General features: G+C 38.1%; 1 protein-coding gene across 5 annotated transcripts in view; it reads left to right on the top strand.

The window, feature by feature from the left end:
• LOC143344877 (neuronal calcium sensor 2) overlaps positions 1-14,843 on the top strand; it is a 103,836-nt gene that overhangs the window by 53,205 nt on the left and 35,788 nt on the right. The window contains exons 1-3 of one of the 5 annotated variants that reach the window (XM_076771430.1): positions 648-774; positions 1,727-2,140; positions 12,192-12,248. The exons of 1 other annotated variant lie outside the window; for it this stretch is intronic. The gene's annotated coding sequence lies outside the window, so the exon portion shown is untranslated. Of the gene's footprint in view, positions 1-647; positions 775-1,074; positions 1,483-1,726; positions 2,141-12,191; positions 12,249-14,843 lie in introns of those variants that run through there. 3 more of the 5 variants (XM_076771427.1, XM_076771428.1, XM_076771429.1) reach the window with 3 other exon arrangements.

The following is a 14,843-nucleotide window of genomic DNA, read 5'->3' as shown; positions in this document are numbered from 1 at the left end:
ACAGCGGGCGATATCGTATTCCATCGTACGCGTATTTTAAAATTCAGTGAATTTTATTTTACATTTCCGAGTTGTTTTTTCACGTAGAATCATCCCCTTTCCGATTGTATTATGACTGATACTTCAAATTATTGTAAACTACATAATCTAAAATTTGTTTCTTATTGTTGTAACCCCATTCGAATAACTGTAACGGTATCGTATCCGTACGTTCCTTACCCTTCCCGCTTTCCCGCCAAAAAATGATACGTACAGTAGTTACGGGATAGTCGCGGGAAGCGTACGCGCAGCAGCTGGAACGTCGATTCGTGCTTTAGTGGAAGCGCTAGCGAAGGAGTAAGAGGGGGGTAGCGTCGTGGGAGGAAAAGGAGGAGGATGAGGAGGAGGAGGAGAGGAAAACTGGAGAAAGCAAGAAAACGGTTAAGGTAGCGGATAGCGGCCGCCGTCGTTGGTGGTGGATGCGATGGAGGATGGAACAGCGGCGGTGGTAGCAGCGACGGTGGAAGCGGCGCAAAGCAGACAGTGAGTGGCATCGGCGAATGGCGGGGCAGCGAAGGGGGAACGGAGGGGAAGGTGGGAGAGGGAACGAGTGGCAGTACAGCGGCTCGTTTAGCACGCAGGATCAGCTTGGGGGAGAGCCTCGCTCCGTCGCTTTTACCTCGCGCTGGCTAGTAGCTCTGCCGCATTCGTACGTGATACGAAAGAGACACGCGTCCACGACACAATTGCGTATATAACAGGCACCTAGAAACCGTTCTCGAATCGTATATGTGGGTGTGTTCTTCCTTCTCAGCGTTGCTTTTTCTCCGTATTTTCCTACCCTGATCCTCTCCGCACCCCTCCCCCCACTCGCGTTTCGCCCTTCGATCCCTACGATTTTCAAACGCTCGTTCCGCATCGTGCTTTTACATTTTTCCTCCCCCCCGAGTCGCCCCTGTTTTCTCTCTCTTTTTCTCTGTCTTCTCGAGATCCGATACAGCCACAGGGTCTCTCTCCTCCTTTTCTTCGTCCATCGATCTCTCCGGCGCGCGTGAACACACACGGCTCCCGGCCTGACGGAGCGAAAGACCGCGGACACGAACGCGAAAAAGGAGACGAAGGGGTTGCCCTGCCGTGTGCGTTCCCCGCCGTCGTCGTCGTCGCCTCGAGTCACCGCCGAGTACGCACGCTCGTTGACGAGGAACAGAGAAGTGAAATCGCGTCAGGACGTTCCCCAGGCATCGTCTTTCAGCGACGTTAACGTTCCTCTCGCGAACGGTCTTCGGAAGAGAGAGAAGAGAGAGGGAGCGTCAACCGACGAGAGAAAGAGCTTACACGCAGAGTGTGCCTAAGCCGCGGCGTATCACGGTTTTAGAAGCTTAAAGAGCCCACGGATACCAGCGGATCTCGGTGGGCGTTCGAGCGCGGGGCTAATTGGTGGTGGGACATTTGTTCCGACGACAAGGGACGAAGTGAACGAACCGAGAAAATTACTCGCGGGTGGTAAGAGGAAACGAGAGAAATTAAGAGACAAGAATTTTCTCGAGCGTCTCGTTCCATCGTTCGGTTAAGAATTTTTTCTTTCTCCTCGGTTTAACGATTCGCCCGCGGCTTGTCAGCGATACTCTTCCAAGCTCTATTTCTTGTCCCAATCGCGATTCACGTCGTCGCGTGTTCCCCGCATCGTACATACACGCACACACATATATGATATCCGTTACGAGAATATTGTAATCGCGTTTTCTAGTTCGGCGTACAAAGGACGCGTGGGTGCATTACGCTGCCTGGAACATCGATGAATTGTGCGTGCACCTAAAGGATAGACGGGGAGAGTGTAGATCAAGTGTTTACGCAGCTAAGTTTGCTCGTGTGTTGTGAAACGAAGAAGGTGGATGTCTTCGGAAATAGCGGGGAAATTCTGCGAGCGGATTTCTACTGGCTGGGTCACGTCGGTCCGACTACTGAACTTTCGACGAGTCAGTTCGACCTCGCGCTCCAGTGCACGCGTTTAAGTACCCAGTTTTAAACGGGTTACTACGTGTGATTTTTTCGAAAGGTTTCAAAGTGACACCACGGAACAGAGACTGCTGTTTACAACACGAAGCAACGTCGTTAAAGCGTGGCCTCGTCGCGTCGTAGGATTCACTACGTTCATCAGCCGGTAAGACAAATTTTAATACTTCGCAGACCCGACGGGCTGTGGGATAGACTTGAATTTCTTGATGTTTTTTATATTATTATTTCGGTTAATTTGTTAACCGGGAAACCCCCTTTACTAGACAGAGAAGTGATATATAAGGAAAAACAAAATAAAGATTACATAGAGCCATCAAATATTATCGCTTATTAAATTTTGTTAAATACTTGATGTACGTTGCAAAGATATTTTTTACTCCCTAAGGATTATCAAATTATATCTATTTTTAAATGTACAATCATTCTATTTATACAATTTTCAGATTCATGAATAACAAATTACAAACAAACATCTTTGTTCAATAATAGTTCGCGAAAGTCAAAATTCCCTTATTTATTAAAGTATTTGGTATTAACTTGCAAACAATATATAAATAAATTGTAACTACTACAAAATACAGCAGACTCGAAGTTCGTATTATCGTTGGCAAAGCACGAGTAAGAAAATTCCTTGTTAGCTTTAATAAGTCATTTAGAAGGATTCGATATTCCGATGTATTGTATATTCCGGTAGCGATGCCACGAAATTTTGAAGTGCCTGCATAATTCATGGCGGCTCGCTATTTCCCTCTCGTCCATCATTTCGAATCTCTTTACCACCCCCGTCCCTAATCTCCTTTCGCTTCGGCGGTAGCTTCTTCGAAATCAACGTAATAAGAAAAGGGAGGACTATTTCTTGTCGATGTAATTGCACATTTAAGCAATTATTACGTTTCCATTCGAACGATCGATCCAACTCGGCCCAAATCGGATGATCGTAGCTTCGTGATTTTAATGGGAATTATTATATAGCGTCGAATCTATCGGGCAAAAATGCATTTTCGATAATTTAATACGGCTGCATCGAGATTGGCTTATCGAGAAGAAAATTGTTGGAATAAATTGCTTGACATTCGACGACTGTTCTTATTATAAGCGTATCGATTCAACTTACGATCGGAACGAAACATTTCAAGCAGTTTACCTTATTCTTCCTTTTTAACAGCTCGGTGTCGGTGAACATTCCAACATTTCCAAGACGAGTTTAATATAAGCAAATATTAGTCTACTCCAAGATCCCTCAGATTTCTTTTTTTTTCTTCTGAACACATGATTTATATTTAAAACCACAAGCTTCTCTAATTTATATTTATACTGTCTTTATTTTTAGACAAAAAATTTCCGCCTCGTTTCGAGATAGTGATTCACTCGCAGAACAATATTTTCATTTCAGAATTTTTTAATATTCGTATTTTTAAAATACAAATATTTAAGAACGTAAATTGTTTACAGTACACAAATTCTATCTTAATATATAATCTGTTCTAAAATTATCGAAATACCGAAATTTTTCGAAAACGTATTTTTCTTTGGGAACCGAAATAGAAATTTCTCAAGAGAATCACGAGAATTCTCTGGGGCATAATCATCGATAAACAACGGTGAATTACAGGTTGTAAATCATCGTTGCTCTGCATATCCTCCAACGAAATTCGCGCGAGTTTTCTGCGGTCTATACTTTTGTTTATCATTGTTTACCATGCAAATCGTCGCGTGATTATGCATAATGATACCTTTTACGAAAGAGTGCCAACGAAAATTCATGTTTTCTCGGCAAAACAGCAATTTTAGCTTGATGTTTTGTTTGTATGCGAATCGCAGGGGTTTATTAACTTTGTCAATTTTTATCAGACGTTTCGTTAGGGTCGTAACCGTAACGGAGTCTTTGAAATTGTTGCAACGATTCGCGGAACAAAAGCTGTTAAGCTGAAATTACCGTGTCGTAATAGTATCGGTAAATCAATAGCAGGAGAAAATTAGAATTTAGTGCAGCCTTGAGCCCCAGGAGTCGATTTGAAAACATTCGTTTGGATAGACCTGCGTGAGCATCGAGTTACTCTACCTCACCCTTGACATTCCGAGCAGTTATTCCTCGCAGGATAATGTATCTTCGATACAAATCATTTTGTCAGCGGCTAGTCGATTCTAAATCACTCGAGAAGCAAAGTCCGTTTCGCTTAATTTACAAAAGGCTGGAACAAATATTCCTTTTTAATATCTAGACACTTTAATACAAAAATAAAATAGAAATTGTACAAAGAAAATATTCCTTATAAAATTTTTTTCCTTTCTTAGAATTTCTTTGTATCGAACAATTAATTTTTTATTAGTTCAGCGACTGTACTTCGATCGAGAAAAAAGTCACGTGAGTGTTTTGCTGGCGTTAAACGTCTCTTTACTTTTCGATATGCTGACTCAGGAGGCTTTTATAGTGTGCTAATAAGTGCATAGTGAGTTACTCGTAATGTACACAAAAGCTCGTGCGTTAGGCTCTGTTTTCGTACTAGTTATAAAGCAATATTTGTCGATTGGGATCTACCAGTCCCTCCACCAGACTAATTAAGATTGTGGCCTTTGAAGCAACTAAAGTAGAAAATCACTGTTTGACGAGAAAACACATCAGACAATAAAGTATCGGTTATCTGCTTGAAGTGTTAGCCTTAAAAATTTTGGAATTTTTATTCTTATTCGGCGAGTGACACGTAAACAGTTTGTTTTTTCTTTTACGTTCGAAATTTTTCTCTCTGTTCATACAAAAATGTCTCCCGTCTTCGAGAATTTGATAGTTCTGTCGTTTTACGTCGAAGTCGAATTGTTTGTCGTCCGGGAACTCCCGAGAAAGGTGATCAATCTCGAATCGCATTGAATCTATTTAAATTGCTCAGTCGTGAGGTGACAAATTTTACGGATAATTATGCAGCGTCTGAAAATGACTCTGAATTAATTTATCTGTAAGACGTCACTGGAATTTTTTTAAACTGCAATTGTGTACATTAAAGATAACAGTAGCAACAATGAGGAAACTTCAGCCATTTCTACTATACGCGAAACAATAAGTGGAAAGGTCAATATATGCAAAGTAAATTCACATTAAAATTCATTCCTCACTTATTACAGAGGTGTGCACAGTACTTAGCAATTACGTACTCAGAAATTTAGCAAGAGGGTTCCACTAAAATTAGCTGATAAAACTTTATTATAAAAGATGGGGAAAAATATATTTAATCTGTGGTACATAAAATAAAATGTCGACCAGAATATATTTTCAATTTTCAGTTTTGCCTTCACTTTTTAATTTCAATATTAAGTATTAAGAATTTTCTATCGAGTGATTTTTAAAAATACCGTAGAAATTCTTAGATACTTATTTCTACACGTATACGCTGCTATTATACTCGAAACCACACATTAGAATCGTCAATTGAAGTAGAATTACGTAATTAATTACTTTGTACCGAAGGCCATTTGGAAGCCATTGTTGATATAGCTCGATGATTTTACCTCAATATTACGGTATTTAAAAAACCTGCAGGCTCGTACATACGAAAATTTATAAAGTGGCTTTTTCACTTTTTCGCCAACTAATAATAAAAATACTAAGGGTCGATGTAAAAATTGCAAGGTCGTGACAGCAAAATTGTGGTTTATTTAGTATCTCAATACACAGACCTTTAAATTAATTATTAATACATAATCGCAGGACAAAGCGGGAATCAATATGTTCTTCTAGATTTTTAAATGTAATATTGCCATGGTCAGTATTACATATTGGTGGGTGAGAAACCACTCACCCTTTACTCAGTTTTTATGAAATAACACCTAAAAACACATACAACAACTTGATCTCCATAATTCCGTTCCGATTCGTCGAATATTTCCACGCATCGTTTTGAAGTTTGGAACACAATTTTACGGCATAACTCGGCACCATATTGTTCTATTTGCGTTTACGCTCGTTGTTTTGAAGTTCGACACAAAATTCGATAGCACAACTCTGCTTAATATTTCGTTGTTCCGTTTGCACTAGAACTTACATAACTCACGCGTGAAATTGCATTAAAGCATCGTCGAACCAATATTCGCGAAACCTCCCAAAATTTTGTTCTCAACTTCGTCGAAATATCCTATCTAGATTTATTTTCTTCGTCATCCTCGGAGAATTCTATTCTTCAAGTTAGAAGCTAGCGTGGAAATTGTCTTGTCTAGCGTTGTTGCGTTTACACGATGTTCCAGGCGAGTCACAAAAACAATTTCGCATTTTGTTCTCTCGACAGGTATAATGGAAAGGTACAGTACAGTTACACCGTTTTCGAGTCGTACCTGACAGATTTGGCAGAACACGATATAACTCATGCAAATTGCTCGAGACATACCGCGTTCTGCATAATGCAACGAAGCTCGCGAAGTTGCAGCGATTTTTGCCTCTAGGGCTCTAACCATTTCTCATAGTTTCCAATTCGGATTCCTAGGTAATTCCCCATTCGGTTTGCTACATAGTTTCCTACCAAGATGGTTGCCTGGAATGTATTAGGTGTACTCTTTCCATTATACGATGGAACATACGATTGGGAACATTGGTACAGAAAGTTCGGATCATCTTTTATAAGTTCACGTCGCATGAAATTGTTTCTGTAGAAACGAAAACTCTGACACGCGAATAGTTTTCTTCCAAATTAATAGTAAATTATTCAAGATGAACTTGAGTGGGGTTACTTAAGTATCTACTGTTGTTTGTGGTTGTTTGAAAGGACTTGTTAGGACTAAATTATACTAGTGTGTATAATTAATTATCAAATTCAAAACGTTGCGTTTAAATATTTTTAAATCGAATTTAGCTGTGGTTCTTAGAGACGTTTTTTTGGTCTGGGAAGCCAAATGGGGCCACCATAGCGAAAGAAGTTGGGAAACACTGTACTGTGACGTTATCAAGTACAACTTGTGCTCAAGATGGAATGCTTGAATATGTATAAATGTCACCGGCATCGTTTCTGTCTTTCACGTTCTAGAATACCTTTAACGTTTCGTTCTCGATGCACACGATATCGTCAAGTAAAATAAATTAACAGCTTCGATTATTAAATTATTTCATTCTCTATTAGAATTCATAAGGTGATTTTGATTGTTTAAGTTTCGTTAAAGAATTCTCATTTTTTTTCTGAAAAATATTTTCAACGAAAGAAATTGGGGACGTCCAATAAAATAATGGTAATGCTTCAAACACAGAAATGACTAAGGAAGCAGCACAGTGGAAACTGTCGGAGAAATATAAAGGAGATGCAATTTATCTCGTATCAGACACAAAGTTCGTTTTGCCTTCTTCCAACGAATTTCTTTCGCCATTTATATATTCCCATAGTTATTACCTAGTGTCTCTCCGTGCACAGAGTCCTAAGCACTGTTTAAAGTGAATGTTTGTGAAAGGAAATAGTTGCTTCGCGCGATCGAAATCGTAAAACGCTCGACAAACACGCGGATCGGTTTGGTATTTGCATTGTGCCGGCCAACGACCAAGAATTGTGTATTTACTTTCTCGATAAATGTTTGCCCTTCCAAAAAATGATTTCCTTTCGAAAGTAACAAATACATAGTCAGAAATATCAATAGTGGATTTGTTTTTCGCTTTTTAATTTTTTCGAAGCTCACGAATGCTTGCTGACGCGTGAAAATCTTTAAATATAGCACAGTATATCATCTGGTAATTTCGCGACACACTGTACGTGAGATAGAATGGAAGAGCTAACGATGCCTCTTGTTCCTCGACATTTTTCGCCTTTCTTGACATTTTCAGATAGCTTCTAGGGGAGTTGTATAAAACACAATCGTCCTTGTGGCAAGATAAATCTGATTTCTTTACGAGCAATGAAACACTCGTCTAATGTCTTCCTGGAGACGATACATAAGTTTCTTTCAAGTTTATGCGATATTCGAAAATAACGTTTCAGATTCATATTCGTACAATAACCAAAAAAATCAAGAGCTCTTTTTTTATAGAAAAGATTCGTTTTCTTTCAAAACTTTGGCCAAAATAAATAAATGAACATAAAAATTGAACGAGTTACAGAATCCTAAAAAATTCTTTCGTAGATACTCGATGAAAAGAGAACGGGTTTCTCGATGAAACATTTTTTTTTTATCCTTGGCAGTCCGTGTTGCCAAACAGAAACCATCTGGTAGACCGTTTTGTAAATTAACTTGTTTCCAGAAAGCGATGTTTGCGTCAATGTAAGCGCTGTGCAGAAAATTGGAAAGCTGGTAAAACGCCCTTCGGTACAAAATTCTCCCGTTATTCTGTAAGATTCCCGGTCGAGGAAGCTCGGGGTACAATTATTCGGTCACCCACGAAGCAACACCGCGCGTTAATGGACCATTGGTCGTTGGCATTCAATTTCTCCCCAACCAGCGTGTGGATTTTCGTAAAACCCGTCCATATTATGCAAACTAATGTTTCCATTACTGGCGTGGCGGTTTCGATCGCTTGCGTTATCGGTAAACGATGTTAAAGAACGCGGAGGAGAGGGGGGATTAATCAGCAATTTCTGTTAAGTACACTCTTCGAACAAACTGTGTTAATTCTTGATAGAGACTGATATAGCACGGATGAAATTAATATCGCGCTAGAGTTCGCGGAACACTCTTTCTGCTGATTCCAGACTCTGTTTGCCATGAACTAACGAAGCGGTTACGAGCAATGCTGCGCGACGATGTTAATTTCTTCCTCTTCGTTACTTACAGTCGTTTAAACGTTCATCGTCACGATGGCATCTCGTAGCCGAACAGAGGGGCTTTCCAAGTGCTTTGTTGCTTACAAGGAAGGTGCCTCGAAGTTTTCGATCTGTTATTTAAATATTTGAGCGTTGAGTAACACACAACTTTGTCGTTAACTCCCAACAGCGAATAATGGCTGCCGGAACGAATTGAATAGTTTCGCCCCATGTACTTACCAACGTAGGAAACTTGCATTGCCAATGAAACAAGATAAATTTTCCTTGAACTTCAAATTACAGTGGCGGTCCGACGTACCTGACGGTCCAATTAATGAAACTTTCCCTTACTTGTTACAAACTTGCAGAACTGTCATTTATTCCATAACGACCTGCATATTACGTCCTATTGCACTTTCGGTTGTATAAATTCCATTCGTAACAACTGTAACTTACATTGCGGTAATACAAGTTCGTTTTCTTTGTCGCCACAGGCATTTAAGCGATTAGCTCACGAATTGTTTGGCCTCTTTTGATTTTCTATACGTCAAAAATAAGTGACAGGATGTTGTTAATTATTTGGTAACCTCTAGCAACAATAATAGGTAAAAATTATTACTAATTATTAAAGAAAAAGACAAGGGACATTTAACGTAAGAAAATTACCCTTTTTCTTCCTATTTTTCAATATAAACTTCTCCACTTACGTAGTTAACTAATTCCGTAGCTCTATAAATACGATGTATTGCAGGGAGAAAGAAAGATCGAGCCCGAGTCGAGAATAATGCGGTACCATCAATAAGGGGAGTGTGGATAGCGTCAGACAATTTTTGTTCAGTTACAGGGTTTCTAGTTTTAAAAAACATGCCCTGGAGTGATGTTCACTCTAAGAATCATTAATGTACACGTTCAAAGACATAAATGTGAGTCTAGAATCCTCTGTAATACTTTTCTAAATGAATACTTCTAGTCAAAGAGTGCTTGCAACGTCGTTATGGCCTCCCAGCGATACGATTCGTCGAGGTTTCTTCGTTCGATGAAAATTCGGACCGAGCCAAGAGTTTTTTAGTTTGGGGAACGGCCAGAAGTCGGAATATGGGGCGCGTTACAAAACTAAAAACCAATTTCACGAATTTTTGGCGATCGCGTCCACTGATGTGTGAATTATCGCGACGAAACGACACTTTCTTTCCTGCCTTTGCTTCGCACGGTTGCCAGAAAAAAAGAACAAGCCACGGATCATTTTAGTAATTAACGTGTTTTCACGAAACAGTCGAATGTTTACAATGGCGTCCGATTTACGAGCCACGCTTCCGTTCGAATACCCTGATCAGGCTCTCTCTTGTGAGTCACACACAAGAAACACGCCCGATGACGCTTACACACGATGGCCCTGCTCCAAATGCACCTTCGTAAACTTCAACATATTTTTATACTGCTTGCAAAAATCCTTCCAACACTCGAAATCTCGCTGCTATTGTATTTTATCATTTTCGCGAGATTCGGTGTACGATCATTAAATATTTTTTAAATATTAAATACAGAAAATCTTACGTGCCATGCAGTTTCTAATTACGGCAAATGCAAATAAAACATTCTTTTATTTCTTGGAGCTCTTATTATTCTCTTTTTCGAAGTTTTCATAGCTCTATTTCGCGATACACTTTACTCCGGTTCATGGTGCTAGTTAAACAGTGTATTCGTGTTCGTACCAGCATAAATTACATATCTGTATTTCCTACGTCTTTCCACGAATTTCCATAAGTGCCGTATTAGTTATGCAAATTACTTTTCTAGCTAGAACTTTCCCAACTTTTGCTACTTAAATGCACGACGGACAACTTCAAACTTCTTGAACACACATAGAAGAGAGTAATGGCTTACATCCAAAGAATTTAAACTCCTTTCGCGAGTAATTGCATCGCTAACTCACACCTAGTATAAACAGTAAGTTCGTTGAGCGTAAGTTAAAAACAGGTTAAACCAGTATTTCAAAGAAGCTTAAGAAAGTCTACCCTAGTTAAAAAACACGCTTACGTACTTGAAATTCTCTTCGATTTTGCGTTCGTCAATTTTCATATCAAATTTTTTACGAAGATATTTTCACGAAACGATATTTTTCGAATTAAAAATTATTTAATCTCAATAGAAGCAAGTAAAAATTTATTTCTTGAAACGAAGAACGTGCTGTTGCCCGTAAGTGTGGTATTAAAATTGCCAAGCGGGTGGACGGGCGATTAATTTTCCTGGCGAACTGTTTCTTTCTTTTTTTTGTCAATTTGCTCGGGAGATTTATCTGGGAGTTCGTTAGATCGGTAAGGTATTATTTTCCACGTGACGACTAAAACTTCGTGTACGCGTCCTATTTCTCCATCGCTGTATCGATCTCCCTGCCACCGCGGACACTACGGAGTTCCGATAGCAAACTAACGAGTTTATTTTTAACGCATTTGAGGAACAACTTGCGGAGTGGCTGTGTGCATGCAGCGTAATGGCAAGTTACAGCGACTCCAATGACTCTTAATTGGTTGAAACGAGTCGGTTCTGCTGGCTATCGATCGAGGGGTGGGAGCAAAATAGTTCGACTTCGATTTTCGCGAGGACCAACGTTCCTCGTCCTTCGTATTTCCGGTTTCGTATATCGAATTTCTATTACTAACTATTCGAACGCATCGTCAGAAAAGTATTATAGATCCTGTCAAGAATTTCATACCCGTGGATAGAGACACAACAGGATAAGAGTTCAACATAAATTATTTCGTTTGACACGAAGCACATTGATGCAAAACGTGGTATTATTTGGTCCTTTTTACTACGAAACGTAGCCTTCAGAGCAGTTAATCAAGTTAAAAGATCTCCATAATTGTGATTTATGGCGACAACCTCCTAGATGCAGATCCATTTGTGGTTTAATTAGGAAAATTAATTCAATTTTTTTCGCGACTCGTTCGCGTGGTTAACGAATGACAACTATGTAGGATCATATTCACTATTTGATGTTATGCAGCACGTTTAACATCTTCGATCTGAATATTTTACAATATTTATGCATATGTATGCGTGGCGTGTGTTCCATTTCGCGTGTTCTACGCAGGTTGTCGCGATGGACGTAGATTATCCAACTCGAACATTGTTTTTAAATCGTGTGTAATCTGATCGGGCATCGCGCTGACATTTTTTTGCAATTAGCAAAAAATGATGCACGCAAAGTGCCCCAGCGGTTTGCCAGAAAAATAAAAAAAAATTACCGAAGCTAGCGATCATTATCGAAATGCGAATATAAACATGTTTTTCCATAGTAACAATTTTTTTAAATGTGCTTTTTATTGTAATAATGTATATTTCAGCACCTCTTTAAAATGTTGACGAAATTAACTTTACTCAAAGTGTGCAGTGTAACTCGTAAATGTCAAAATGACCCCTCCATCCCCCGATTGAAACGAAACCAAAATTGCTTTTATCTCTCGCTAACTCGATATTTCCTTTTTGTTTCAGGTGAGTCACGGAAATTCAGTCGAATGCATAGCTAACTGCCAAAGATATTTCTTACAGGTATTTATTATATAATAATTACTCATTGTTGACAAAGAAATATTAGGTTATTTCATAGAGTATATCAATTCTCTACTTTGTTAAAAAATAGAGAAAACTCAGGCACGAAGTACCTTAAATTTCGTCACGTTTCGATACTTGCTGTTAAGTATTTTGATTTGGAATTGCTCGAGTATAGTCGATGTCTAATCGCGTCAGGGCCATTGGTAATTGTTGTTCCGTCCTGTTTAGCCTTCTAATGGAAACTAGTTCTGGTATTGTTTCTAAAGTTAAGATCGAGCCCAACCATAACTCCGCTAAGTCTCCAGCTGTGGATACCCAGTCACGGTATATGTCACTCGGTAACAGTAGGTTTATAAAGGGTTAAAGGTCGAGAGCGAAGAAACTTATCTGTTCATCCGTCGTGCTAGGAAACCAGAGTATGAAGCAGAGTTACGGCTTCCAAAGAGGATATCCTGTAGATGCAGTTGGAAGAGATTTTCCAAAATAGTCGTGTCTCTTGGTTGTTCCCATCCCTGCTTGATACGTATCGTAGTACTAGTTGATGAGAAACGTACAAGGGTCAAATAATAGGGAAACTGATGTCTCTCTAATTAATTTTTATCGAGATTTTTGCATTTTTCCTATTATCAATCAGTATACAAACACTTTTTTCATGTATGTGGTCTAACCTGCTCGGGACAGAATATCGACACAAAATTAATGTACGTTTTCTGACCTGGCTACATATTTTTAAATATTTTCCGTGTACAGTAACACCTGGTTACTTGTGCATCGATCGAGTCCGTAGATATTACAGCGGGTCGTAGAGTTATCTTTCCGAGCATCGACCTCTTTTATCTCGAACTCAGTCTACAGTTGGCTATAATCAATTACGATGTAATTAGTTAACCCATTAATTTGATTGCAGTTATAAATTACATTTTTTATACGCCTATTTCTGCTAACAACCATTACAAGTGTAATTATCAAACGTAATTTCAACCGATTACAATCATAAATTTTATTTCATGCATTTATTATACGTTTCGAAAATGTACGAATTCACGAGAAATTTATAAATATTATAAATTTATAGAGCGCACATAAAGATTTTTAGAAACAGGTAACAAATGTACGGAGAAATTTCAGAAACGTGTGAATTGTCAATTGTAATTACTTAATCGCAGATACGATTACACAGTTACAATCACAAATTATTATTATAAGTCGAAACGCGACCTCGTTCGGACTCTTTAATTATACTTAATCTGGATCACTCCTGAATTCTGCAAATACGGTACACCAAATATGTATAATTAAAAACAGTACGAATGAGGTCGCGTTAGGACTTATTTTAGCCGGAAAAATCTCACCCGTCCATTGATGTACGTGTTGCTTGTCAAATTAAAATGTATTATATTTATTCGTATTCATAAACGTAGCAACTCATTAAGATTAATAGTCAACTCAGTGCATACTTTTTCTCTGCAACACTGCTGCACCCCCAAACGCGTTTAACATAATTTTTACACGATATTCATCTCTGTCGAATTACTCTTATTCTATACGGAATAAAAAAGTTATACGCAAAGTTCTTCGGTCCTCTTTTATGTTACATTTTTAACAATGAAAAATCGTATCTGCGAAAGTGTTACATTTGTATTCTAAAAGCTGTCAAACTTCTAGAAGTATCTTTTATTTATATACACATTTTATCACCGCATTTTAGATTTTCTTATAGCGGGGAAAACAGTAACTTTTAATGCTACATTTTCAACTATAACAAGATCTTTGATGTATTTCAAAAATATAAAAATTGTAATTTTTATTAGTAATTTTCTGATGAAAATAACAAACATTGCTTTGCTTCAGGCTACTTTTAATTATACTTTATTCGAATAATTTCTATAAAACATTGAACGATGACAAAACGTTACTTGTTCCTTTGCGCAGATTTGTATATAAAATATCTCAAATGGCCGGCGTAAATTAAAATCCAATCAAGAATTTATGCAACGTATTAAATTTGGAAATTTCATTCTCCAACAACTTGCAATTAGAATTTGAAAATATCAATAAAGAGTAGACTGAGAAATTAATAAATAATGCAACACGACATTTCGAAGCATTAATTAACGAAATGTGGTAGCATTAAATATTAATTACATCAATTACTTATAATATGTCCTCTATGAGTCTACATAATTTTGCCCCATTCCCATCTGTCGCTTCGTTCATTAAGCAAAATTAGCTCGTACAGTAATGTCTATATTGGAGCCAATTATTGATTATTAAATATTCCATATACCATGAGGGTGTAAAATAAATAAAATTTTTAAAATATTTAAGTAGATTTAGATCATTTTGGAATCGCTTAATAATTGCACAATTACAATGTTACAATTTCATCTATGTAAATACTATTTTAAACAGTGTAATAGTACGTAATAATGCTTTAATACTAAACCTACCATGACTTTTTCAATATTCAATTCTATTGTTATTACCTGTTTTCTGAGAAAAATATCTAGTCTGTTCTGTTTACCACGACTGGTCATCTAATTGGTAAAATAATTTATATTTTTTTGTAAAAAACCGGACAAAATTTGGTAG

Source organism: Colletes latitarsis, chromosome 8, assembly GCF_051014445.1.
Source record: "Colletes latitarsis isolate SP2378_abdomen chromosome 8, iyColLati1, whole genome shotgun sequence".
NCBI classification, from domain to species: domain Eukaryota; kingdom Metazoa; phylum Arthropoda; class Insecta; order Hymenoptera; family Colletidae; genus Colletes; species Colletes latitarsis.
This window is presented reverse-complemented; position numbering and strand designations above follow the sequence as displayed.